Source organism: Gorilla gorilla, chromosome 19 (assembly GCF_029281585.2).
Source record: "Gorilla gorilla gorilla isolate KB3781 chromosome 19, NHGRI_mGorGor1-v2.1_pri, whole genome shotgun sequence".
Lineage (NCBI taxonomy): Eukaryota > Metazoa > Chordata > Mammalia > Primates > Hominidae > Gorilla > Gorilla gorilla.
In genome coordinates this window covers 33,138,134-33,165,830 of record NC_073243.2, presented here as the reverse complement: position 1 = coordinate 33,165,830, position 27,697 = coordinate 33,138,134, and the positions used below count along the sequence as shown (strand labels likewise).

Here is a 27,697-nt window from a genome sequence, read left to right as displayed (position 1 = left end):
AGATGGTCACAGAAAAACCCCTTTTAAAAAGTCTGAACTCTTGTACTTGTTCATATGATCCAGTGTCCTCTTTCTGGGAAGAGGGACTTATTATTGTAGCTTCTAACAATAGTGAGGCATAGTAAACAGAGATAAAGTTCAGCTGGATGTCCCAGAAGCAGTGAGGAAACCAGGCCACTTAAAAACAAAGCAAAAGGCTGAGGCAGAAATGGCTTTAGGTTCATTTCTATAAGAGACGCTTCCCAACTCCCTGTTCCCCAGGTGCTCACCTGTATGGGCTGCTAAGCAACGTGGACAGGGGAAGTCTGTCCCATTCCACGCCCAGTGCTATGGACTCCCAGGAGCTCCAGCTACCTTGCTCCCCAACATGAGCCAGGCTGGAGAAGATGACCACTGAGAACCCACACAGCCCTCCGTAAGAGAGAGACGCGAGGCAAGAGAGCCTGGGGGAATCCACAGAAGAAAAACTAGACTGGATTTTGGTTAGGTGATAAAAAGGAGCATGTCCCTGGGGTGCTGACAGATACTTCTTTGAGGTGGTTAGGACAGACCTCATCACAGTAAACCATTTCTCACAGCCCTGATCACTGCAGAGCAGTTCCTTTTCTTTGTACCCTACAAGTGGGTGGCTGATAATTCTGGGTTCCAGTATAACATGGCAACAGCCAGAATCTGCCTCTGGGGCGGGATCTGTCAGGCTTCAGGAAGGGTACACAGGAGAAAACCCCTCACCTCCACCCCTCCAGGGCAATGAGCTCATCCAGAAAGGCACCATGTAAGAATGATTCAGTCTGGAGGCAGACACTTAATCTGAACCCTGGTCCTCAGTAGTGACCTTAGGTGAAATTGGGCCCGTGTTCCTCAGTTCCTGTGTCCGTAAAATGGAGTAACAGCCTACCGCATAGGCATGTTGTGAGGATCAATTAAGTTAAAATAAGTATCAAGCTTAGAACAGCACTTAGCACATGGCCAGCACTCCATCCATGTGGACTACGCCCCTGCAACAGGATCCAGCCTCCCCGTCCCTTGACCCGGCATAAACGCGACCACTTCTGGCTTTGCGTCTCAGGCACTCCTTTTGCCACTTAGATCTTCCGGTTGTGGAGCCCATCTGGCATGTAGGTAATTAGCCTTTCCTTCAAATACTAATTTCCCCATGTAAAAGGAGTTGTGTGGTGGAAAGGATGTAACACAGAGCTGGAACTGCTTCAATGCTATAAACCACGCTCTAGCATTAACTAGCTCTGTGTCTTTGGGCAATAAACGTCACCTCTCTAAGGACAGTTTCCTCATCTCTAAAGTGGGGGTAAGGAAAGTCGCTGCCATGCTTTTTGGGTGGAACATAAAAACTGTGCACGGAGAGCCAGGTATAATCGTAGGTACCAAGACATAGTAGGAATCATTACTATTACCATCATATAGGTCAACATTTATGTTTCTGCTGCTTATCTCCCCAAGGCCACAAAAGCACCTCCTATTATCATCCTCACTCTCTGTAGAAGGAAATTTGTCCAATGGCAAAGTCATAGGCAGGGGAAAAAGACCCACTAGGCAGGCAGGCAGGAAAACACGGGTCCCGACCCAGGCTCTCGGCTAATGGATGCGTGACCTCGCACAGCTCCACTGCCTACTCTGGCTTCAATGTCTCAGGCCCAAAGTGAAGGCGCTGGACTTGCAGATCACCACTGTCACTTTCAGCTCCAAAAGTCAGTCACTTCAAGCACATGACCACCTCTTCTACCTTCTCCCAGACTAGAGGCTCCTTCTAGAGCAGATAGCTCCATAGGACCTGCTCCTCTGGAGAGGGAGGTCTCTGGTTGGAAGGGAGACGGGAAGACCCCACAGGTTACCAGGAATGGCAATGGACAGCCGTGGCTGATGGAGAGCTGAGCAGCCATGGCCAGGGCACACCCGTGGGCACTACACAATGGCCCTGGCCAAGGGTGGGAGCTGGCCTGGCTCCCTCTTCTGCTCATATGTTTTTTTTCCTGGGGTGGGAGAACCTAACTCTGACTTCTATTCTTGGGAAAACAGTAGAGCATTTCCCACTACGGTCTTTCGGCTAACTGCTACAAATGAGGCCCCCCCTGCCCCAGGCCGCAGAGATGGACCCTGCCATTAAAGGACCCTTACTCAGTTCTGAAAAATCACCGTGCGTTCCTTTCTTATATACTTTTGTTTCCTCTTTCAGACAACTAAAATGCTTGGAATCACGAACAATTTGATAGCTGTATGCCGAAGGACATGGCAGAATACAAAGTCTTAACCGTTTTTAAAGGATTTCTATTTTGCTTTCTTATATATGTCAAGAAAGGTGCCAACTGATTAACACATACATATCAAGTGGAATTCTAAAGCTGAAAAGCCAGCACTATGGGAGACTCCTTTTTAAGTGACTTAGCTTCAGGCAAGAGTCAGAAGTCATATCCCTTTCATTTCAAAACATAAACTGTATGAAACAGTCCTATAAAATTAACGTGTGCTATTTATCCTCCATTCCTCAGTAAATTATTAACATCAAGCAGTACAATTCTCTCATCAGTTATAAATGGCCCTAGAAGACAGATTTACATCTATCCAGGGGCAATTTCTGATGAGTATTTTTATTAATGATCTAATAAAATGTCTTGTTTTGTTATCAACTAAATGATTCAAATGATGTTTTAAAATCTAATACTCCAACCCAATAGTCTGGTGATGAAGCTACTGAGATGACATTAATTTAAAGTGATTTGCAATTTTATTTGGCATTATCAACAACACCATGGATAGATTTAAATTTTTTAAAAAAAATTTTGGCTCCCATGCTGTCAAAGGCAATATTTTATAAGGTTCAGTAAAACTGAGCTGATTACCATGATAATCACCAATAGCAAAGGTCAGGGGTGAGAGGTTCTGATAAGATAAATCACTTGGCAGTCAGCCACGCACATCCTAAATTGACAGGTGGGCTGAAAGCTTGGGTTGTGAGAATAAAGCTATGTCAACAACAAGAATGACCCAAACACGTCCACTTTCACTCCTCCTAATTTCCTGACTTTTGCTCCAATCTGCCATTTAGCAGAGATGGCCATTCATAAAAGGAAGTGCTGAACCATCTCAGGCCTTTGTGATATGGGCAGGAATGAAAATGCAGACCTTCTAAGGCTGGCCATGCGGAGGAGAGCAATAACCCTATGCTGTGTGCAGATACGACCCGTTCTCCCACCCCAGGAAACCAAAGGCCCAGGCTCTTAACAGACCTGATGGATTTCTGAGGTAATAGGTGAAGCTGCATCAATTCTGCAAAAATAATTTTTCCCAGAACCCAGAATATTTGCTTTTTCCTCTCTTCTCACCAAAACTCATGCTTCTTGAAAATAATACTCATTAAACATCAGCTAAAACTAAAGCACTTAAAAAGGAGTCACATTGGCCAGGCATGTTGGCTCACAGCTGTAATCTAGGGAAGCCCAGGCGGGTGGATCACCTGAGCTCAGGAGTTCGAGACCAGCCTGATCAACATGGCAAAACCCTGTCTCTACCAAAAAAAACAAAAATTTAGCCAGGCATGGTGGCGGGCACCTGTAGTCTCAGCTACTCAGGAGGCTGAGGCATGAGAATCGCTTAAACCCAGGAGGCTAAGGTTGCAGTGAGCCGAGATCACGCATTGCGCTTCATCCTGGGTGACAGAGTGAGACTCTTGTCTCAAAATAAAAAAAAAATTTTAAAAAGGAGTCTCTCACATTGCTGACCTCCCAAACCAAAGAATTCACGTTAATATATGTTTGCTGACACTTGTTTATCACTGTGATTACTAACAGCCAACTTTTATTGAACCAAGCACTGAAGTTCTAAAGTGGTAAGGCAATTCAGACACCTCTAGAACCAACCCTTGTTCACAACCGATTGTCCAAGGTTGAAGTACTGGACAATGGGGGTGGAGAGGGAAGGCAGGGAAGGAGACCTGAAGATACTCTTACTGCCCTCCGGAAACTGTTATTAACACTCAATCAGGAAATACACAGATATAATAAAGACCTGAGCCACTGAAGACCATAACTAGGTCATTGAGAACTCAGTGCCCTGATGTGGGTAGGGCAGGACTGAGGGGTGAGAATCTTGAGAAAACCAAGATAAGGTTTTATCAGGGATATAATATCTGGGAAGTAAACAGATGGTTAATTCAAATGGGAGAGTTGTAGTTGGGGGGAAAAAAAGGTTGAAGTTTTTCTGCATCTGTTGTATAACCCCAGATAGTCGCATAAAAACACTTCTTAATAGAAGTCAAAAAGGTTGGACCATGCTGACACTGCTCATGTTCTCAGCCAGATAGAAGTGGCTGATAACCCTTTTCTGCCGTGTGCACGTGTGTGTGTCTGTGGTGTGTGTGTGTGTGTGTGTGTATTTCTGCAAGTAAAAATGGAAAATGAAGGGGCGAGTGATTTTTTAACCCAGGCATATCTGCTAGCTATATAGTATGACGAATTTCAAACAGAAGAATTAAAACTCACCTTATGTTCTCACAGCCCCTCGTACCCATTCAAATTCACTTTTTAACTCACAGGATTATTTGTGAACTTTTTATAATGGTTTACGAGGAACTAGAATGACCCTTAACTACTTTAAGTATGTTAGGCACTCAGGAGACTTGGGAGCTCTCAGTGTACGGAAAGCCTGGGGTAGGATGGAGCTCCCCCACAGTGAGTGGGTAGAAGAAGGCGGGAGGACCAGAATGTACCCTGGGGATGCTATCTGCCTGAGACAGGCAAAGGGGGGAAATCTGCCAAAGAGACAGAGGACAAGAGACAACCTGCCACAGAGATAACCTGCCAAGGGCGAAGAATGAGGGGGGATGGTCCTAGAAGGCAAGGGCGAGGACAGAATGAGGGTGGCAATGGCCCACAGGGGCCAGTGGCCGTCATTGACAGTCACAGCCTGAGAAACAAACATTTCCCCCTAAAAAGAAGTAATGAGTCCAGCAGGAACTGAAGTCAGTCTTGCCGTGGCCTGAGATACACTTCAAAATGTTGTGCGCTGCAGTTTCGCTAGATTCTCAATTTCTCAACCCCGAACATTTAATTAAAAGAAAAAAGTCCCAAGCAGTACTTTATCTGAGGAGTCATTACAATAAACAGGCAGTTAGTACAAGGTCAAGATAAGGAAGAATGTGAACAATACAATGGTGTAGATGCTGTGGAGGGGCTGGGCAGGGGGCTGGGGGAAGGAAACGAGCCGGACAATGCACAGATGTCTATGTTTTCGCTGCCAGGAGTTCAGACAAACAGGAAGACCTTAAACTTCTCCAACTGGGAACACTCGGTTTTGCCTGATGAGCAGAGGGGCTGAGCACATGACTAGAACACAGAAACAGAAGGTTGTCATTAAGGCTACAAGACTCGCTCCACACAGAACCCACACCCAGCCTCCTTCTCAGGAAAACCCGGGCCTTGCTCACCTTGCGCCCAGGTTATGCTCCTCGGCCTCACAGCCTTTTCCCTTGGGCTGCTCAGTGAGGTTTTGGGGCACACTCACTCATGGGACCCAATAAGCCCAAGACACCAGGTTTCACAATTTTAGAATTTCCTACTGACATCTAGCAGAGAATTTATGTGTATACAGCTTCTAAGTGGGAACCAAAGAAAAAATGTCTGGCGTAATTATTCAAATGTCATGCTCTGTTCCAACAATAATATCACAACGGAGGTATAAGAATTGTTCGAAATCCGGCCAGGCGCAGTGGCTCATGCCTGTAAACCTAGCACTTTGGGAATCCAGGGCAGGCGGATCACTTGAGCCCAGGAGTTCAAGATCAGCCTGGACAAAATGGTGAAACCCCATCTCCACTAAAAATACAAAAATAGGCAGGTGTGGTGGCGGGCGCCTGTAGCCCCAGCTGCTCAGGAGGCTGAGGCACAAGAATCGCTTGAACCCAGAAGGCAGAGTTTGCAGTGAGCCAAGATTGCACCACTGCACTCCAGTCTGGGGGACAGAATGTGACCCTGTTCTCAAAAAAAAAAAAAAAAAAAAAATTGTTAGACATCCTCAGAATCTCAAAAGTTAGGAATCTCATGAAATGTTTTCTCTTTGGAAACAATTACATATTTTTCTCCCTGTTGAGTATTTTTTAAATGTTTGAAACTATGCAAACAATAAATATTTCTTGAAATAATCAAAACTTCAGAACATTGTGTGGATATTTAATACTTGGTACTCCTTGAGTATTAAAGGTAAATGTTTCTAGATATAACAGGGTTTCTCAACTTCAGTACTTCTAACACTTGGGGCTGGATAATCCTTTGTTGCAGGGGCTGGTCCTATAAATTGGAGGATGGTTAGCAGCATTCCTAGCTTCTTCCCACTATATGCCAGTAGCGCTCTCTCAGTCGTGGCCAAAAACAATGTCTTTAGACATTGCTGAATGTTCCCAGGGGACAATCCTGCTCCAGAAGGTACTGCTTGTGGTTTAGACCCAGGGACTGAGATGAGCGTCAAATGCTGACTATAGGACCCACTGGCAGAATAAAGCAGGGCAATCACTAATCTCCCTATGCCTCAATTTCCCCAGCTATAAAATGAGGATATCTTATAGGGTAGAGATGAAGACTAAATGAGAGAATACACGTAAAGCGCTTTGCATAAAGCACTGTAATGCACAGAGTAAGCATTCAGTAAATGGTAGCAACGATAATGGTTAAAGAAAAGTCACAGATCCATAACCTTGGAAAAATGAATTGAGCAGGTCATTCATGGGGTCATTAATAAGAACGAATGCCCACACAGCTCACATCTAAGCAGTCTGTACAGGGCACACAGGCTAGTGTGTTAGAAACACACGGCCACTTATTAACACTCACCTTGATAAAAATCAAGTTGTTTTCATCCCTTGGAGGATAAAGTGGGGAGTAAAGAGAATAAAGAGAAAAGAGATGAAATGCGAAAACGGATACAGACTAAGGAGAAATATCCTGACACAAAGAGGAAAAGGTAAAAGTGTGCACCTTCTAAAAACTGCTTGAAGACACAAGTTAAAATAAACATGCTGCGTGTGGGAATAGGATACCACAGTGAGAGCTGGTGAGTATCTAAATAGCTGAAAATGGCCACTGCAAGGTGCAGAGGACAGTTGTGATGGAGCTAAGAAGAAAAGTAATATGGCTCAACACCAAGGAAGTAGGAAAGTGTGAGCACGGTAGATAGAGCCTCCTCTCTGGTCAAGAGCTGCCTTCCAGCTTCTTCCTATCTGAGGCTGCTGAAGAAGGCAGCAGAGCCACCCCAGCCTCCCCAAGTCCAGTGCCAGGGGCTTCAAACCTGGGTCTCTCCCACTAGCTGTTCCCCGGCCCCTCAGTAGGAAACTGAACAAAGCCCCCCTCTCTGCCTCTTCTGCTGGCCTCTGTAGCCCTGGCCCACCCCACCACTCTCCAGAGCACTCCATTTTCTTGCCTCCCCACTCCTCCCCACACTCCAAGTTTGTGTGTCACATACAGGCTGGGTGTGGACGGACTCACTGGAACACAAATACTGTGAGTCAATCAGCACTCAAATCTCCTTGGGTTTAGAAACAGTCAGTGACTTTTTCCGGTAGCTAAAGTCTGAAATAAGCTGTTAAAAACAATCATCTTGACTTTCTATCTGACTCATAGCGAATGCAACATTAAATTGAAAACACCTCCTAATTAGCCACTCAGAAATACAACCAAGTCTTTGTGAGACAAAGCCTGGCAATATTTACTGAAATACTGTCTTTGCAGTCTTCTTCTGAACCCATGTTATACTTACATCCCAGTGATATGCAGTTATCTATTCTGTCATTCAAATGCACCAGATCGTTCCTTCCTCATCAAAGTAAATTGAATAACCCAGAATAGTAGTGGGCTTGTGCCTAGCGCTTAAGGCTGCACACTTTAACATTCAACAATGCGCCCCAACCATCTGTAATCTTCTGAGCCCAAGTTGGGTCCACACAAAAACCCAGTGGAGGCGAGTGATTTTTTAACCATAATATGCTATTATTATGTTATTGTCAATTGAATGCACTTCAAAAACCAAATGAAGAAGACAAGACAGCCCTCCATTCTTTCCTGAAGGCTACACAGCACCCTCCATGTGACCCCAACATCCAATCAAAGACATCACCGTGGTGTCACTTTCCCAGGGAATTTTCACAAGATAAAAACATCCATAGCCCAGCTTGGAAAAGAAAACTATTTGATGCCAATGTGGAAGGACCCAATAGGTAGTTGAGGTTAGAAATTTGAATAACAGGCAACAAATACAGAGTTGACTTAAAATACCCTAAACTATTCTGAGAAACTCCAGAAGGTTGAATGTTAAATTCGCTTTGTCAGAATTAATTTGGGAAATATTTGGTTCTGCTTGAAGGAGAACTCCAGTTCCCCGGCCAGCATTTTGTCAAGTCACCCTTTCCATCGCTGGCTCATGTCAGTGAGCAGTGTGAGTGACTAAGTGTTCCTCTCCCGCCTCGGCTGGGAAGATTAACATGGGGCCAAACGCCTTGGAGACAGGAAAACAAACGAACCCAGTTACTATGTTTTTAACTCAGTTCTGTCTGGAAATCAGGAAGCAAGACTCTGAAGATGAAGCTGCGGGAAAGCTCTTAATGCTGATGAGGAGTTTTTTTTTTTTTTTTTTTTTTTTTTCCAAAAGTTCAAATGAGAAGTCACTGAGAGCCTAGAAGTAAAGAAGGCTAATAAATGACAACCGGACTTGCAGATTGCCCCCTGGGTGGTAGAGTCAACAGCCACTGCTCAGAATGACTTTTAACTCAAAAGGATCAGAAATTTGGACCAGCCTCCCATCTCGTTATTTCACCAGACCCTTTTGTGTTCGCGAACTTTGTATATAAAGTCCTCTGACTGGAAACAGATCTAGAAGGCCAGTTTCACTGCACTTCTAATGAAGTCAAGGGATGAAGGATTTCAGATTTTACTTCACAAAGAAAAAAAGAAGATTGTGAAATTTTCAACTTTTAATATTACAACAGTTTCTAGTCCCAGCAAAAGACAGACTAAACAACATCATTCAGCTGGGAAAATTAGCTACCCATCTTGGTCCCCACCCTACCCCAAGCTTTATTTATTCAGATACATGGCATTTACTGAACTGCCTGGATAAGAACATGAAGTCAGCAACACCTCTCGTTCTGAATCCTGAGGAGTGTAAGTGATTAACAGTAACATCCAGTGGTCATTGATCTCTACTGTTTATTTCTCGTTTCTCAGTTCTGATAACCCTCCTTGATTTTCTGAACCTGGAGCTGCCAGCTATTTTCCGTCTCTGAACCACCACTATCTGTCTAAAATTGGATTTCTCTTTGGCTTAACTGTGCTCCCAGTAACATAAAACAATATTGAAATGCTTAAACCAATGCATTTCTTGTGGGCACTTAGTCATAGAACTGTACCTGCTATGGGCTTCCAAGTTCTATTGTTCTAACTCAACTCTGCTGACACACTCTCCATTTTATGCTCTAAGACTCCTTTATTGCAGCGGTCCCCAACCCCCAGGCCACAAACCAGTACCGGTCTGTGGCCTGTTAGGAACTGGGCTGCACAGCAGGAGGTGAGTGGTGGCAAGCCAGAATTACCACCAGAGCTCTGCCTCCTGTCAGATCAACAGTGGCATTAGATTCTCATAGGAGCACAAACCCTATCGTGAACTGCGTGTGCAAAGGATCTAGGTTGCATGCTCCTTGTGAGAATCTAATACCTGATGATCTGAGATAGTTTCATCCTGAAACCATCCCACCCCACCATACGTAGAAAAATTGTCTTCCACGAAACAGGTCCCTGGTGCCAAAAAGGTTGGGGACCACTGCTTTAATGTATTCATGTTAACTCATTGCCATGTTTGTACACTGGTTATAGAATGTGTTTCTGCAGCAATAACTAACAATGATGGTGCCATTTAGAGGCCCTACCAAAGCAGCAGGCACAGTTATGTATGTGTACCCACTAAATGCACCACCCCTTAACTCCCTCACAGCTGTCAGGTAGGTGCTATTATGTTTCACAAATAGGAAACTGAGGCAATGGCCATTTAAGTGTATCAATAAATATAGAACATTCCCTTCAACACCCAAGATAGTCACAAGCATCCACATTCAAAAGATGTTAATAAATACCAACAACCAAGATACGTCTATTTTAACCAGCCTAATGCTAACAGATAAAAACAGCTTGTTTTTTGAAAGCCAAATGTTAATTGGCAGAGCCCTGTCAAAGGCAAGTATTTTCATACTTTAAAAGTTTTCCCAGGTATGGTAGCTCATGCCTGTAATCCCACCACTTTGAGAGGCTGAGACGGGAGGATTGCTTGAGGCCAGGCGTTCAACAGCCTGGGCAACATAACAAGACCACGTCTCTGAAAAAAAAAAAAAAAAATTTAATTAGCCAGACATGGTGGCATGCGCCTGTAGTCCCAGCTACACAGGAGGCTGAGGTGGGAGGATCACTTAAGCCCAGGGGTTCAAGGCTGCAGTGAGCGATGATTGTGCCACTACACTCCAGCCTGAGCAACAGAGTGAGGACCTATTTCTAAATAAATAATAAGAATTAAAAGTTTGCGCAGACCAACACCTGGAATCCTGTAGCAAATGCCTTCATAAGAACTGAAAAGGACTCTTACTGGTGACCTCGCTTTACTGTCACAGTATTCCTGTGAAAGGTTGAAAAGCAGAGAGAAAGTATAACACTTTTCCCTGAAGCATGAAGCCACACATTGCCCCTGGAAAGCATTTTGCAGTCTAGCAGTAACAGGGGGTTGGTGCAGGATGGAGCCAGGACACGCAGCGAGGCTGGCATGTAGCTGCATAAGAAAATGCTCACAGCTTTAAGAAAAGAAAGCATTACATGACGAGACAGATGAAAGAATTTGTGAAACAAATCACTGAATTTTTGCAATATTAGAGAGTCTCAAGGAAGGAAATCATCTGACAGACTGAATCATAAATTTGTGCAATGCAAGAATTTATAAAAGCATCAGGGTGTGAATCATACCCACAAAATGTTTTTTAATATCTTTGCAAAAATCAGGCTCATGAATGTACCAACTCTTCCAACAGCACTTGTCTTTTTATTTCGGGTATTAACTGATTTACAACTTATTTAAAAAATTACAATAAAATCTACCTGCAAGACCAAATTTGTGGAAACTGGAAGAAGAAACGGGGAGAAAATAAACTAGTTCCCAGAACAGAAGATTGGGCAAATGCCATTTTGCCCATGCCAAGTTAAGCCATAAGATCCATCAGGCACATTACTTTTAGTAAATTACTCAAGGACACTCCAATTCATAGCTAAACATCATCAGTAAAATTTTTTCAAAATTGCAAATAATTTTTTTAAATTTTTAATTTTTTAATTTAAAAAATGAGTTTCTCTGAAATACCAAGTGACTGTTAAAAATAATGAAAACATTCTACCCCATGTCTCTAATAATCAAATTATACCATTAGTATTTAAAAACAGCAAATTAACCATTTTTGGTTTCACATATACATGTGGCTTTAGTCTATTGTTTCTCTAATACTTCTTGTAGAAGCATAACCACTAAGAAGGTTCACATGAAATCAGGCTGAACCATAAACAGTCATCCCAAGAGATTTGTCTACACACGGAACAGGGTGCTGGGGAGTGAGTTCTCCCTAGATATGATGTATTTATTCATTTATTCCCTTCCCCAAAGCGTCCATCATGGAGTGAGGTCATTTGCCCTGAGTTCTACAGCAACTGATAAGGCCTTGTGAGTCAGTGGTTCTTCCCAGAAGTTCCACGCTCCATGGCTGCTGACTCTGTACCTATTGGGTCAGGCCTTATTAATCACTTGTATAACATGGAACCCAAACTGATCATAAGACTCTGGCCACACAGACTCATCCTTGGTCACCAACAACACCTGTACCTGCCAGAGAATTCCATATGCAAATATGAAGATATGACTGCCCATTTATTCTAAAAGGATTAGGATTGTTTCTTATCAGGTATTGGGTGGCAGAAAGAATGCCCCATAGCCCCTGCCTTGACAACGGTGTCCCTTCAACTACAAGTTTACTCATTTCACCACCAGCAATGCAAGGATTTGAGTAAGCAGAGGGTAACATTTCCTTGGCAGAGACTGCTAGGTTCCTACCCAATACCCATTCTCCCCTTCTTCATTAACAGAACCTATGGCCAGGCCTGGCATAGAGTAGGACTCAGCAGAGGCACAAAATTTAAGGGGGTGCAAAATGGTTTAATTATGATAAATAATATTTTATTATACAATATTCTTAAAATCAAAAATTTAAAAATTCACAATGAGCCGGGCATGGTGGCTCACGCCTATAATCCCAGCACTTTGGGAGGCTGAGGCAGGCGGATCACCTGAGGTCGGGAGTTCGAGACCAGCCTGATCAACATGGAGAAACTCCGTCTCTACTTAAAATACAAAATTAGCTGGGCATGGTGGTGCATGCCTGTAATCCCAGCTACTGGGGAGGCTGAGGCAGGAGAATCGCTTGAATCCACGAGGCAGAGGTTGTGGTGAGCACAGATCGTGCCACTGCACTCACTCCAGGCTGGGCAACAAGAGCAAAACTCCATCTCAAAAAAAAAAAAAATTCACAATGAACAAAATATCAATTTTTAAAATAAAGATAGCATCAGCATTCCTAATTTTTCTTTTTGCCTCAGGTTCCAGTATGGCACTACTATACTGAAATAAAACATTCTTTACCTTGACGATTGAGTTCTCGGTGCCCTGTTAAATTATGCACCAAAGGTGAATGTCTTACTCACCCCACCTCAGTCCTGGCCCTGAATAAAACCCTACTTGATGGGGTAGCAAGGGCCCGGCTCAAAAGCCTACATTTCTCAACCTCCTCTGCAGATACAGTGGCCAATGAGATGGGGATGGGCTTCTGTGAAAGCTCTTAAAAGGGATCTGATTCAGCTTCTTTCTTGAGACAGGGTCTCGATCTGTCTCTCAAGCTGGAGTACAAGTGGTATGATCTTGGCTCACTGCAACCTCTGCCTCCTGGGCTCAAGCGATCCTCCTACCTCAGCCTCCTGTGTAGCTGGGAGTACAAGCAGCACCACAATGCCCGGCTAATTTTCTTTCTTTTTTTTTTGAGACAGTCTCACTCTGTCACCCAGGCTGGAGTACAGTGTCACAATCTTGGCTCACTGCAACCTCCACCTCTCAGGTTCAAGTGATTCTCCTGCCTCAGCCTTCTGAGTAACTGGAATTACAGGCACGTGCCACCACACCCAGCTAATTTTGTATTTTTAGTAGAAATGGGGTTTCACCATGTTGGCCAGGCTGGTCTCGAACCCCTGACCTCAAATGATCCACCCGGCTCAGCCTCCCAAAGTGCTGGGATTACAGGTGTGAGCCACTGCACCCAGCCTAATTTTTCTATTTTTAGTAGAGATGGGGTTTTGCCATGTTGCCCAAGCTCGTCTCGAACTCCTGGGCTCAAGCGATCCACCTGCCTTGGCCTCCTAAAGTCCTGGGACTACAGACATGAGCCATTGCACCTAACCCTGACTCAGCTTTGACTTTGGCTTTTCTCCTGCTAAGAGATGTGGCCATAAAGGCTCCCGTGGTCATCTTACAGCCATGGGGGACTTAGGGAATGAAAGTCCTGTGCTATTGATGATGGAGCAGAAAGACAGAAAGAGCCTGGGGCCCTGATGACATCACGAAGCTAACACTGTAGTCCACCTGCTTCGGGATCTCTTCTGTTACCTGGAAACAACAAAACTTTTAATTTGTTTAAAGCACCATCATTAGGTTTCAGTTAATAACTGATACATGCAGTTCTTCACTGAGATACTATGAATCCTTTTTTAAAAAACTGAATAATAAAACCATCACCGTCATTTAAATGGGGCTGTTCTAGAGAAATGCCACCGAGATGCCACTTTTCCCATCTTATTAACCAAAACACCAGCCTTTTCACCCTGACAATTCTAGGGTCATTTTACTATTACCATGTTCGTTTCACTGGCCTTTCAAGTAATGTCAGAGGCAAAAATCAGGGAGGGGCAGGGATTAGAAATGTTTTCCCCAATGGTGAGCCAGGCTGACAGCACGTGAGCCTGCTGCACGTGGACAAGGGGACACACCGAGTGAGGCCTGTGGTGCCAACAACCCTGTCGTGCTGCAGACTGGGCGGTGGCCTCTGACTTCAGGGACCATCTCTTGTCCTCCCTCCTCTCCCTCTCTGAGTCCACTCACAGCCTTACCGATGTGGTTGAGTAGACCAAACCCTCTGCCTCCTCAGGATGCTAAGGATTTACTGCTCTACGGGGGTGAAAACTAACTCCTTAGGTCCAGGTCAGTGCCGTCAGCTTTTCACAAACCAAGATTCCAGAAGACATCTCCCCCATTCCTGATACTGCTCCCAATAAAAGAGAAACATCACTATATGAAGATAGAGGCTGAGGAGCACTGAACATTGAGCCTTCACCGTAAGATGTTTTTAAAGAAATGAAGCTTTGTTCTCTCTATTAGGTATGAGAGTAATGCCAACCATATGAACAAAGTGCTGCCTGGTGAAATTCCTTAGAAGACTTATGACAAATGCATATGAGAAGAAATGGTAATAAACAAGTGTTAGTTTGTAAAAGTCCTGTTCACGCTGTGAGAGTAGGGAATGGGCGGTGTAGGATGCTATGGAAAAGGTAAGTATAAGCACAGCTCTTCTATCTCCTTGAATGAAAGACAGAGGGAAAAACGCCCCCTATGGCTAGAATAATGTCAGTGCTTGAACTAAAGGTTTATAATCTGGTCAGAGCCCCCTTTTAAGCAGAAGAAAAGCAAGCATCATTTACATTTCTGCCTGCTTGTAGGGGCTAAGTCATAAGTCATGTGCCAAAACCCTCATCTGCAGGATCAGCTCTGAAAAGAGAAAAAGAACTCTGCCAAGCATTTATCAACACCTGAAATTGTTGCTTTTCATTCCCAGAACTGAAGCTGTTTTATCGAATTTTTTAAACCTGAGGTTCACCACTCCCCTCCAAATCTACAGGCCCTGCCTCGGGTTTTAAACCATTGCTCTAAGAAAGAAAAAAGATGCCAGAGATGCTATTAGTACAACAGAGGAGTGGAGGCCTGAGCCCTCCTGCAGCCCAGCAGAGATGCCAAATGCTCCAGGGAGGAGCTTTGTACGACCTTCCCGGACCACTCAGGAGAGCAGGGCTCCACAGGAAGGCCCAGCAAGGAGACACATCCAATCACTGATGCTGGGGCAGGGAGAGGAGGGATATGACAACAACAAGGCTGGACCCACTGCCCCAGGAGGGTACATGTCGGAGGCTCTCAGGGGTCCAGAGACCTGGCTGTACAGTCCCCTGGAGTCCCTCCTGGAGGGACAGCAGAGGGGGCTCTCAGGAGCCATAGGTCGAGAGAACAGGAGAGGCGGCCCCTGGGCCTGGGCCCCGCAGTGTGCTCCACAGAGAGGACAGGAAGCACAGGCCTCCTGGGAATCACCATGACGCCGAGAGGGAGAAATGGCCTGGGAGTCCAGGGAGCTCCTCTGCCTCCAGCCGTGTGTCCTCGAGCAGGCTGCACTGCTCTTCCAGGGCCTTAGCAGGCTCCCCGACAAAGGACAGGGCTGTGAGCAAGGGAGCGGCTGCAGGACCCTCACAGCTCCCGTGTCTGTGACTCCCCCATTCCGCGGCCTCCACCGCCCTCCCCAGCGCTGACTCACTCTGGTGCCTTGTGACTGCTGGGTTTTCTTTTCCTGACTCAAAGCAAAATAGGAACAGAACAGTGGAACTCCAGACGTAGGGCCCATCTTCCCTCCTTCCCATGTCACTGAAGCGGCTCCAGGTCCTTGAGGGAAGCAATGGCTTTAGCTTTGGCTTCCAGTCCGTCGCCGAAGGCCCAGGGCCTTCTCAGCCCAAACAGGCAGTGTTTTGTCAGGAGGCCCCATCAACAGCAAATGGTGCCATGAAATCACAGCAAGCTCCTCCACTTCCAGCCACGTTGCCGTCCTGGCAAAACTCCCCGGACCTGCCAACATGTGTAGGAGCGGGTAGAGGCAGGGGCAAGGCCTGGGGAGAAACACTGCCAAAGTCACATGGCCGCCTCAACTTCAGCTTTGCAGATCTTAGAATATTATTTTTTGCCCTCTACTGTAAGTTGATGGCAAAAACTTAAAAGCTTTTGTCATAAGCTGAACAAGTTTGTTGGAATGTACGGAAAAAACCCAACGACTTCTTAGGAGGAGAGAAAGCCCATTTTCTAGTGTTCTAGAACTGGTTCCATTACATTTTCTTCCTCTGAATCCCACAAGAGGAAATGAGGCTTCATCTGAACCCCAAGCCACGCCACAGGGTCAGACATCAAGGAGTGGTGTCGCCAGAGCAGGCCATTTGCCGAGGGGCTGCACGGACAGTCCTGAACTGGCACTACGCCGAGCGCCCAAGTAGGCAGGGGCCTGGCCTTCCACCCACCTCCTCCCTGAGCAAATCAGGGAGGACAGACACAGACACTGACAGACAGACCCCCCTCAGATTCCCCAGATCTGGAGCTGCCTCCCTTCCCATCTCACCCCCTGCTGCCTGCCTCATCTCTCAGTGCCTCCCAAAGGGAAGAGGGGATTGTCCACGATGGCTAGTGTGAGGGGAGGAATAAAGGAGAGCAAAGACGACCTAGGATCCCCTCTCCCACCAGAGCCACACAAAGCCAGAGCAGCCAGGGGACACTAAAGGGGCCAAGAGAGAGAAGGCCCCTCCCTCACCGTCAGCCCCCAGCGCTGTCTCCTCCCAAGCCTCCTCCACCTGCTAGCTCAGCTCCCACCCCAATGCTGATGCTGCAGTAGGTGGGTGAGGCTGAGACCCACTCCCTACCACGCCTGTGGCTGGGGACGCCTCTGGAGCTCCTATCTAGCCCCGACACTGCCGCATGGCTGCAGCTTCCTTACGGCAGGGGGAACACCTTGGGGAAGTGCAGGCTGTGGCTCCTCCCAGACCTGACCTCAACATTTCACATGACAACAGGTGCCGGACTCTGACACGAACTCATAACAATCTATAGGTTAGTATCAAAATCACAAGTGGGAGCCCCCCAGTCTCAGAGTTCTGAGCATCAGAATAACTGTTTATGCCCTACGGGGACCTAGGCATTCTCCATGGGGACATGGGAGTCACATGGCGTGTGGGACACCCGTGCAGAGGTATTCCTGGCCTTTCTTCTATGAAGACCACCAGTCACAGCTTCCATACCAAACCTAACTAACGCTTATCAGGAGCCCATACCAAGAACAGACCAATGCAAGAGAGTCTCAAAAAGGCCCCAGTGGCTGAACGTGATCCCATGGAGAGTGGGGGGATCAGGAACAGCTAATGGGATGCAGAACTCATTTCGGGGCTGGGGAGTGGAGGATGCCGTATCCAAGTGGGGCTTGGCCGTGGCACTGTAAATGGCTGTTGCCTCTACTGTCCAGATGCAAGCAGTCGGCCGGGCGCCCAGAAAAAAGACCCATCCAGAGGAAAGCCCTCCAAGAAAATAGGCGAGTGTCACTTACTCTTTGCCTCTGGGATAAATCTCAACAACTCATAGAACCAACACAAGTTCTGGCCTTTTTCTCTCCCAAACGTGGCCTTGTCTAATTTGTTCTCCAAGAGACCACAGAGCCCAGTAAGAACTCTGGCCTCTCAGGGAATGGTTTTATTCTTCCCCAAAGGGAAAAACTACCTATATCCTCATGAAAATTTTAAATGACCAAAATGATTTTTACCTCACAGTTTCCACATCTGGGCCATTCTTCTGCCCTTAGAATTCTGGTAAAGCCTATTCCATTATTTTAGGACAGTCTCGGTTATTCATCAGCTAGCTCAGGGCTGTGTTTTTCTGAATTAAGTCATTATGTCTATTATACAATGTTCAGATTCTACCCAGCCATATGCATTTTTACCAGTAAAATCATAATATACAACACTTGTAATCTTGTCCTTATATAAGTACCACCACCACCATGCAGCAAAAACGTCATAGGATGACAATATGACAAGAAACAGCTGTCAAACACTGGCTTTTTTCCAGCTTCAGCCAAATTCAATAAAAATTGAGCAGGGTAACTCCCTTGTGTGTCCGCCTTCAGTCTTCCTCAAAGCCCTGAAGATCACAGAAGCGCTCCAGCCCCTTGCTCCTCTAAGTGTGCTCCCTGGACCAGCAGCGTTGGTGGCACCTAGGAGCTTGTGAGAACTGCGGAAGTTCAGACCCCAACCCAGACCCACTGAATCGGAATCTGCATTTCACATTCACAGGCACGTTAAAGTTTAAGAAGCGCTGCTCTACGACTGTCCTCTTCCCACTCATTCCCTACACACATGCTCTGGCCCCAGATCTGAGATCCACCTCTGCTCCCTGGAGGCCACTGAAGCTTTCTCCGAGGGGCCCAGGTGCCATAGCAACATCACTCTGGCTGGCATTCCACCCACCTGGCTGCACCCTGGCCCCATCAGCTGCCTCCCTTGACCTGCCAAGGCGATGTTTGTCCCAGATGGTTAGAAATGTGCAAGGCTTCTTGCCCCCCAAAAATGGTTATTCGTGGAAAAAAAAAAAAGATCTATTTTTAGGTGTCAATTGCCAGCCCATCCTGGCTCACCCAGTCTCTCTCCTCCCACTTGCCCAATTAGAAAGATTATATTGTTTCCTGGCATACAATTCCAAGGGCATTGGACACAGGCAAGGGACCTGGAGAAGAGATCCAAGAACAGCTCTTAGTGAATGGAAACAAGATGATTTCTGCTCAAAGCAATTTCCTCAGCACCCACCCTTTCCTCCCACACGGACCCCATGTTGAAGAGGCGCCAAGGCCACATGGAAGTAACAGAACACTAACATGTGCAAGACATATTTTTCACCCTCAAAATTTAACAGAAAGAAGGGAGAGCTAATCAGTTAACTCTCCCTTTATCCCACCCAAGTTGAAAGCTTGATATTCTAATCCCAACTTCCCAGATGATAGAGGGATACATCCAAGTTTATCTTAAGTGGAAGAGTGTGCATTAAAAGGATATAAAATGCGAAAGCTTCTCATCTAGCTCAAATTCTGACTTTTAGGGGAAACCTGGAAATGGCCATAAACGCATGATTTACCTATCTTGGGGCGCTACAGGGATGGGGAATGTGTGAGGCCATTTCCCTTTTCTTTGCTCACAGTAGATGGCACTACTTCATCACAGTACTTTCCCCCACTCAGCCTAGAGGCTGCCTTAGAATCTTCTCAATAGAGCCCCTAGTCCTGCGGCATCTCAGCCATCTGCAACTCCTGAATCAGGATCTATATTTTAACAAGATCCCCAGGTGATTCACAGGCACACGAAAGTTTATGAAAGGCTGATGTGGGCTGCAGTCACCTGATGTAGATTGACAAAGTGAGATACACTTGCTGCTCCTAGTCTGTTATTCTGGGGGTTCCAACGTTCATGTCTCAATTTCTACTCCTACTTCTCCAAAGATTTCAAACTGAAGCCTTATATATAACAGGTGGCTCATTAAACATTTTTTTAAATTAATAGCAAACATTCAAAGATTGGAGAATAAATGTAAAATTGCCAGGTTCTTTGCTTTTCTAGGGGGAAAAATCTCAGTGCATCTATCAGTACTGGGCCCACATGTCAACGTGACAACAGGTGATTAGAGGTAAGAAGTGGCTGCTCTGTTAGACACAACATAGTATGTCTAGTTTGTCCCAGTCTCCAATACTTCATATTGCCTCACACCATCCTGTCTTACTCATTCCTGCTATCTACCTGAATGTGTGACTATACCACAGGAGAGACTACAGTTGTGTCCAAAATCAACAACAAGAACACCTGCCCATGACACCATCACCTGCATCTGCTTATTCTTTCCACTGACTCTGAAGGTGAGCAGCCACACCTGCATGGGCACAGTTTCACTTTCTCCACATGATCCCTGTGTGGGGACAGGAGCACCCACAGTATAAGCTGCCCCTTCATATAGTCCCGTTGTCTTTGAGAAGCACAGGTTGCCTCAGGTCTGCAGCCACACACCACATATCCTTTGTACTGTCCAGTGACCTAGCACCAACCACACACCAGAAAGCATAATCCTTAAGAGCATGAGCCATAGTCTGCAACCTACTTCAAATTCCTAGCTCTGCTCTCCAATGGCGACATAATGACCCTAGGCAAGGCACTTGACCCCTGCTATGGTTTGAATGATGATTCCCACCAAAATTCATGCTGAAATCCCCCACGAAATGGTATTAAGAGGTGTGGCCTTTGGGAGGTAATTAAGTCATGAGAGTCCCACCCTCACGGATGGGATCAGCATCCTTCCAAAAGGGCTTGGGGTTGAAGGGAGTGCCTGCGTACCCTTCTGCCCTCGGCCATGTGAAGACACAACAGCAAGGTGCCATCTTGGAAGCGGATAGCAGCCCTCACCCGACACCACTGCTGGCACCTTGGTCTTGGACCTCCCAGACTCCAGAACTGTGAGAAATAAATGTCTGTTCTTTAAAATTACCCAGACTGAGATATTTTGTTATAGCAGGAACTAAGTGAATTAAGTGAACTAAGTGAACCCCTCAAGACAACCCTTGAAGCCTGTTTCCTTATCTGTGAAGTTGGAGGTGGCACTTAGCTTACTACTTCACTGAGTTACTCTGAGAAATACAAGATGGTAAAGTGCTTAGCATACAGTATATCGTATGCACTCAGTTAAGGTGGTTACTGCTATTATTACAAATGGTGCTCAACAGGTGTTTGTTAACTGACTTTTCCATCATCTTAGACTATCCCACCTTGTACTGCAACTGAGGACTTCCAAACCCCCCACACCATCACCCAGGGATGGGAATGAGGCTCTGCAGTCTGTGGGGTCTCCTGACAGGCTGCCCACATCAGCATCTGAGTTGCTGGGATGCAGTCCTAAAACCACATAGCCTGCTAAGCCACACTGGGCATTTTTCTTGCCCCACTAACAACTTCTACATGAACCAGGCAAGATTTTTGCTTTTTTTTTTTAAGTTAGCATTTTCATTTGCTTCCCTTCAAAGTTATTAAGATATATTTTTAAATTCCATTCTGGCCACACAAATCTCTCCCTTCTCTGATCTCCCACTGTGCTTGGTTAGGACCACACAGTCGAGCATTTAGTGTTCTCTCAATATTTCATATAGGCTGTATGAGTCTCTACAAGAATTCTAAATGGCCTCCAGAGGTGACGGGCAGAGTGTGTTACCAATGGAAGTTTTTAGAAGTGCACACACGTACACAGTTTTTCTTTCAGGCAAAACAGACATTTTTTGCACTAGCAAAGTGCTAAGCAATGTAATCAACAAAATACATACTATGCCCATCAATACCCACTGCCTGTACGCTAAGAGACATGTTTTATGTTAACTGAACTATGAAATGGAACTCTTCCAGTTTTCTTTGGTATAATAAATGAAAAAGGACTGAATTGGGTCACTGTCTTGTTTGTTTGTTTCCTTAAAAAGGGACTGGAGATGATGTCTGTCTGGGCTGCAGCATTTTATCTGCCAATGCTGCAAAACTGATGGAAAAAACATGATGTATCTTTCCAAAAACAATGGTTTCATGCAAGTTCCTCCTTTCAGTTCCAAAATATCAGTCACTGATTGCAACAGGCCTCAGATCCTGGCCTCAGCCATCCTTTTTAGGAACCATCATAGACTCCCATTCATGGCCTTCAGAACACATAGGGCCACCAGCAGGAACTGGCAGAGAGGGGCCCCACACTGGTGATGGTAGGTCTCTGAGATGGGAGGCCGGAGAGATGCGTGGGAGAATTCCTGGCACCTGTGGTCCAAGGCATTTATTCAAGCATCCTGTCACTGCTGCCTCTCTGTAACCAGCTTTGACTTGTTGGAACAACTACCAATGTCACTGCATTAACCACAGCCCTGGACAACAGCTCCTCCTCCATGGGGCAGACAATGGCTTATTGAAGCAGCTCTCTGAGGCTGGTTTGGAATGAGCTGCTTGTCTGAATGAAAACAGCCCTGCTGAGCAACCCCTAACTTGCTATGGGGACACAGGGGGTTTTCATCCCACATTCTTGGCCTTTAACAACCAGGAAGCCCCAATGTCTGTGACTTACCTGTGTCCTTCGTGAGCGGACAATGCTGACCTCTAGCAGTGCCAAAGGGAATTATGGAAGCGTTTTAAGCACAGCCTGAGGTCTCCATGAGGGAAAATGGCATTAATATGAGCATTAAGAACAAAGGAACAGAAAATCCTTTACCTCCCACTTAGAAGATAACTTGTCCCTTAATTAGCTGCTTGATGTATCACCATTGAGTCAGCAGCCCCATGTCCCCAGCCATCCATCACCGCCACTTCACCCCAGACTCTAAATCCTCCGCCTTGAAAGAAGTCTAAGAAGACCTCCACTAGCCCGAGTGAAGCTGGGGGAGGTAAGACATTTGGGCAACTAGAGGGAGGGGGCGAAGGTGGGGAGAGCATCTTCTAAGTAGTCACTGATAGCAAAATAGGAACTCACTGACCAAGGCCCCATGGTCTTACGAGTGTTTCCTCTGAAGTTTCCTGCCCACTCCTGAATTACCCAAAGTGCAGCCCTGGGATGTGGGAGCCACTGAAGAGGTTACAGAGTTCATATTTCAAACCGCACAGCCCACTTGCTAAAGCCGTTTCACATTTACTCTGGTGTGGAAAACGCAAAGTAAGTCCCCGGCCCAGTTCACTCTGTCAGGAGCTCATGACTGAGCTGGTCACAAAGTTTTTGGGGAAGGAGGTGGGGGTCCCTTTCATAAACTCTTGCAGTGAGGTGTGTGACCAGCCTGCCACCTGATAAATCAGTTACTAAAACAGATCTCAGCCTTCCGGTGACTGGGGATCCAATAACACTCAAGAGGGGGAAGAACATAAAACATAAATCCATAAAATACTGTGCTGAAAAAGCCACACAAAAGAGAACTTTCAGTTCAGACTTGCATGGCAGGAAAATGGTCATAAGTAAAGCAGCCTTGGAGTGCCTGTGACCTGCTTAGGAGGAGGGCAGCCGCTAGCTTGTGCCCACCTAGCCTGAAGATGGTAGAAGCCAGAACCACAGTGGTTAAGTTACACTTTTTTTATAAAAAGCATCTCACTTTTAAAAATATCTTTCTATGGTGGAAATAATGTTAGAATACCTAGAGTTTGAATTACGACAACGGTCCATTTCAAAAGGGAAGCCATTTGCAATTGTAGAATCCTTAAATTACAGGAATTTAATAGCTCTGTGACCCTTTGGATTTGTTTTAAAAGACCACTGTCATTAAGCTTTTTTTTTTTTTTTAACGTCATTAAGCTTTTGTCCAACTCCTTCCACATCCTTCAAAAATAAATTCTCCAGCACTATGTGCCAGCTCTGATCTCCAGCAGGCCTCACATCACCCCAGGGCTGGCTTTCCCCAGTGGGGTCCCTTGAGAGGCTCCAGTTTCTGAACGGGAAATGCTGCTGTGACCACCACATCAGTAGGCCGATCAAAGAAGCCCACTCTCACAGAGCTGCCACATCCAAGCGCCCTTGTCCCTTTGTCCCCTTTGTCGAATCCACAAGCAAAGGCTGCTTGTAAATGGCTTCCTGGGACTTCCAGGAATCACCCTAGTGGGCTTCTCCAGCTCTGCTGCTCTGCTTGCATCCCGGGGGCTGGGAGGCTCTGACAGAGCTGAGCCCTCCCCCTGATCTGGGCAGCTCCAGCCAAATGGATTTCCTGCTGAAGCCCACCTCCACGCCGTGCTCATGCCACCTCTTCCACCCTCATCTCCACATGCACACCTCCCGCCTGCCCTTCAAAAGACAGCTCAAGGCCACCTCTTCCAGGGAAGCCTTGCCTTTTAGACTGCTTCTCCCACTGAAAGGGGTCTGGTCTCTATCTGGGCCACTTTGATGGTATAGGTACTCTCTACAGCATGGTGGACTTCAGAGGACACCTTTGCTCCCTTACTAGACAGTGCACATGCACCCTGAGGTCCAAATCCTCACGACTCACCTTCACATCCCCTACAGGGCCTCACACTCAGTAAATGCTCCTTAAGTGCCAATGGTGATAAGTAAGGTAGAAAGAAATTATTTAGGCAGATAGTGAGGGTAAAAGAGTCCTCTTTTAACAAAACGCAGCCCAAGAAATTATTTTTTCCTAACAAAGAGCAGCCTGAAAAATCAGCCGCAAACAAAGATAGGCAAGCTGGAAGCTTGCATGGGGGAATGCCAGCAGCTGTGTTGAAGGAATAGGCAGCATGGTGCAGGCCAGGCAGAGAACCTACCTGCATAATAAAAGATGGTGGGGGGCTACGAGAAATTTGCACCCTATGCAAATGGCACACCTGGTCCAACCAATCTTTTGTGCCCTATGTAAACCAGACACCACCTCCTCACCCGGCATCTATAAAACCCTCTGCATTTCACCGCAGATCGGCAACCTGTTTGGGACCCCTCTCTCTGCAGCAGAGACAGCCATTCTCTTTCTTTTGCCTTTCAAATTTCTGCTCCTAACCTCATTCCTTGTGTGTCCACGTCCTTGATTTCCTCAGTGAGACAACGACCTTCAGGTATCACCCCAGACAACGAGGCTGCTTCAGTGGGAATCTCCCTGGGGCTCTGTCCCTACAAGCAGGGGCACAGCATGCATCCACAGAGCTCTCTGGGCTCCAGGTGGGCCTCCACCTGGCCATTCTCCCTCACTGCCCCTCTGAGAAAGTGCGGCACAGTAGGAGAGCCAAGCCCTCAGCCTTGTCCCTGAGAGAATCTTCAGACCCCAGGCCTGGCCTCCTGGCTGCAGGGATGAGGTGAGGAGCCAGCAAAGCCCAGGGCAGCCCCACTAGGGCTGCAGGTCCCAGAAATCCCCAGGATACAGGGGACCAAGGTGAGGCTGAAGAGCGACCCTTTCCTCAGCAAGTCAAGTCACCTTCAGGAACACACAGCTGGAGGACTAAGGGAGACAGGTGAGATGTGTGTATAGTGACAAGGACAAAATAGGAAGATTAGAGCAAGACATCATGCCATTGCTGCACGTGAACTAAAGGCAGAGAAGATGACTTGGGACGGGAGGTGGAGGGGAGAGTCTGACTTTGCCTTTGATTGTCTCTTGCAATTCCAGGTGGAGATAGGAGAGACTCAGAATGGTGGAAGTCAATCTACCTCCAGTGGCAGATATGCCCAGGTGAGAGGGGCAGGCTGGCAAGCACTCTTCCCTGGCTCTAGTGAAGGGCACTGAGGGAGTGCTGAGGACAATCACTGACCAACCACCAGTGCCAGGGCAGCAATGGCTTGACCTGCCCATTCAGAGTCCCTTGTTATGGCAGCTTCCCACGTGGCTGTCTTCCAGATATAGTTTGTCCTCTTACTTGAAGCCCCCAACCTGTGAGAACTCAACACCCCAGCTGCTGTAGGCAGTAAACTCCAAGAGGGGATCATGTGTCTCTCCCACATGCAACACTGCATCCTTGCACAGGCATCTGGCATACAGAGCAGGTCTGCAATAAATATCTATTGCGCGACACCTCAGAGGGTAAAGCAGAGCTCAGGTCTTTGGTTTTGCATCATTACAGGTAGCACATTTTGAACACAATATACAAAAGCAAATCGGCTTCAGCACTCCTGAATTGACATAGTAGGGGACAGGGGTAGACACAAAAAAAAAATCTCTAAATGAAAACTAATAGTGGCTTTCTTATAGGGCTACCATTTTTACAGTAAAACTTTAGCTGGGAAAACCTCTGTTGTGATTTTTGTTAATAGGATGTATATGTAGCAGTTGTCTGAATCTTCAAGTAGCCGATCTGTGCAGATGCAGTGACGGAGCCACAGCTTGCTGACCGCAGCAGTTTTAAAGTGACTCATCAGCAAGGTCAGGCCACCTTGGTGGGAAACTGGGGCCAAAGGCAGAAAAGTGTGCCAGGAAGTCCCAGGACATCTTCTTACACACACACACACACACAAACACACGTATACACACACACACACACCCCAAAACAGAAAAAAAAAATCCAGCTGAAATGAACGTTCCAGCCTGCATTTAACTGCATTTTAGTCTGCTTTTCAGTAACTGGGACAGCAACTAAGCTTTTCTTTCTTGTCTTTTCTTTTTTTAAAAGAAAAAATTCCCTAACCAAAATATGGAATTCATCTGCATTGTAATCCCAAGTGGAGAGTGCACGCATTTCCTCTGGATCGTGCATCATTCACTCCCACTCTCTCTCATTTCTCATGGACAATGAATGGAAACACTCCCTTGTAGGAATTTCAACCGCCACTTTGAGACAGATGTTTTGGAAACCACTGACAAGCTGCTTGTCACTGTGAGGCGGATCATACACTTTCACAGCCATTTGGTCCAAAACCATGCAGAGAGCGCTTCTTCATGTCCAGCTCCAATACGATCTGCAGGGTATTAGATGGCTGATACTTAGCCACTTCTTCACGTCCCCCTTACCCAACACATTCCCCATCAGGAGGCAACACCGAAGGCTCTATCTCAGCAAAGTCGCCATTGTCTGCTATAGAATCAAGAGTAGGATTTCTCTGTGAAGATCTAGCATGGTCCAAGCCTTCAATGAAAACACTACTTTCAGGAAGAGAGTTAGGCACTTGGGAAAGAAAATGAACATTTTTAAGCCACCAGGGTACTGTTCATAAATGTCTGCTAGGCAAATGGGGGACCTCATGGCTTGAAGAGCTATTATTCAATACTTCCCAAGCACCCACATAAGTTCATGTTTCTCCCTGAGGGCCTCACTTGCTCCATGAGATGAACTCACTACAGCGTTCATCTTGTTTAAAAAGACTTGGTGTGATGTGTGGAGGCTGATCATTCGAGCCACCTGGATGTGCTGTGAAATAGTTTCTCAAGCAGTCCCAGCTTTTCCAAATGCACCTATCAAAACAAACCTAAATGCCTGTTAAATTCACTCTTTAGGAGACCTACTTTGTTCCAACAGAGTCAACTCACCGAAGATAACTTTCTGCAGAATCTAAGACACTCGCCTGAACAATCTTATTGGCCAGAATAAAGAATAAGACATTGGTTCATATACATTTGGAAGGGCATGAAGTCAGTCAAGGGCAGACCCTCAAAAAGACTCATCCTTACTTCTCAGCCTTTAGCTAAGGCCATGATACAGAGGCTGAAATGAAGAAACTAAGATACAATCTGAGAAAAATACCCAAACTTTAAAACTTAAAACCTGTGCAAAGGTTGCTCTCCTATACCTTGGTCATGTTACTTGCTGAGTTCTAATTTCTACGGTACCACTAAAAACTCTGGAGTGACCGTCTGTGAGCCATTAAACCCAAGCACAAACACACACTTTCAGGGCTGTACATGTCTGCGTAGTTTTTGCACACATTGTTAAGATTATACTGCTGGCTTATTTTCTCTATATTCTCTTTTCTACGATAAAGATCATTTACATGCAACATTAAATTTCAACTTTATATGGGGCAATTTTTGAGTGGATTGATCATAAAGCCGCATCTCTGGCAGGAAAGACACTTTTCAAAGTAGCCGTTCTGAGGCACTCCACTCACCAAAACCATGAGAGGGACACGGCAGCAGTGTATGCAAGGGCATCGGCTCTAGCCAAGAGGGCCTATCCCCACCCCCACTACTTTATCCTTGGGCAAACCACTCAACCTCAAGCCTCAGCTTCCCCATGCATGAAATAGGGATAATAATAGAACCTACATTTTGTAGGATGAGCAATGCATC

At 46.1% G+C, this 27,697-nt stretch overlaps 1 protein-coding gene across 2 annotated transcripts in view; it reads right to left on the bottom strand.

Annotated features, from left to right (window-relative positions):
- The window catches only part of LHFPL2 (LHFPL tetraspan subfamily member 2), a 163,099-nt gene that overhangs the window by 33,646 nt on the left and 101,756 nt on the right, over window positions 1-27,697 (bottom strand). The gene's annotated exons all lie outside the window — the stretch shown is intronic.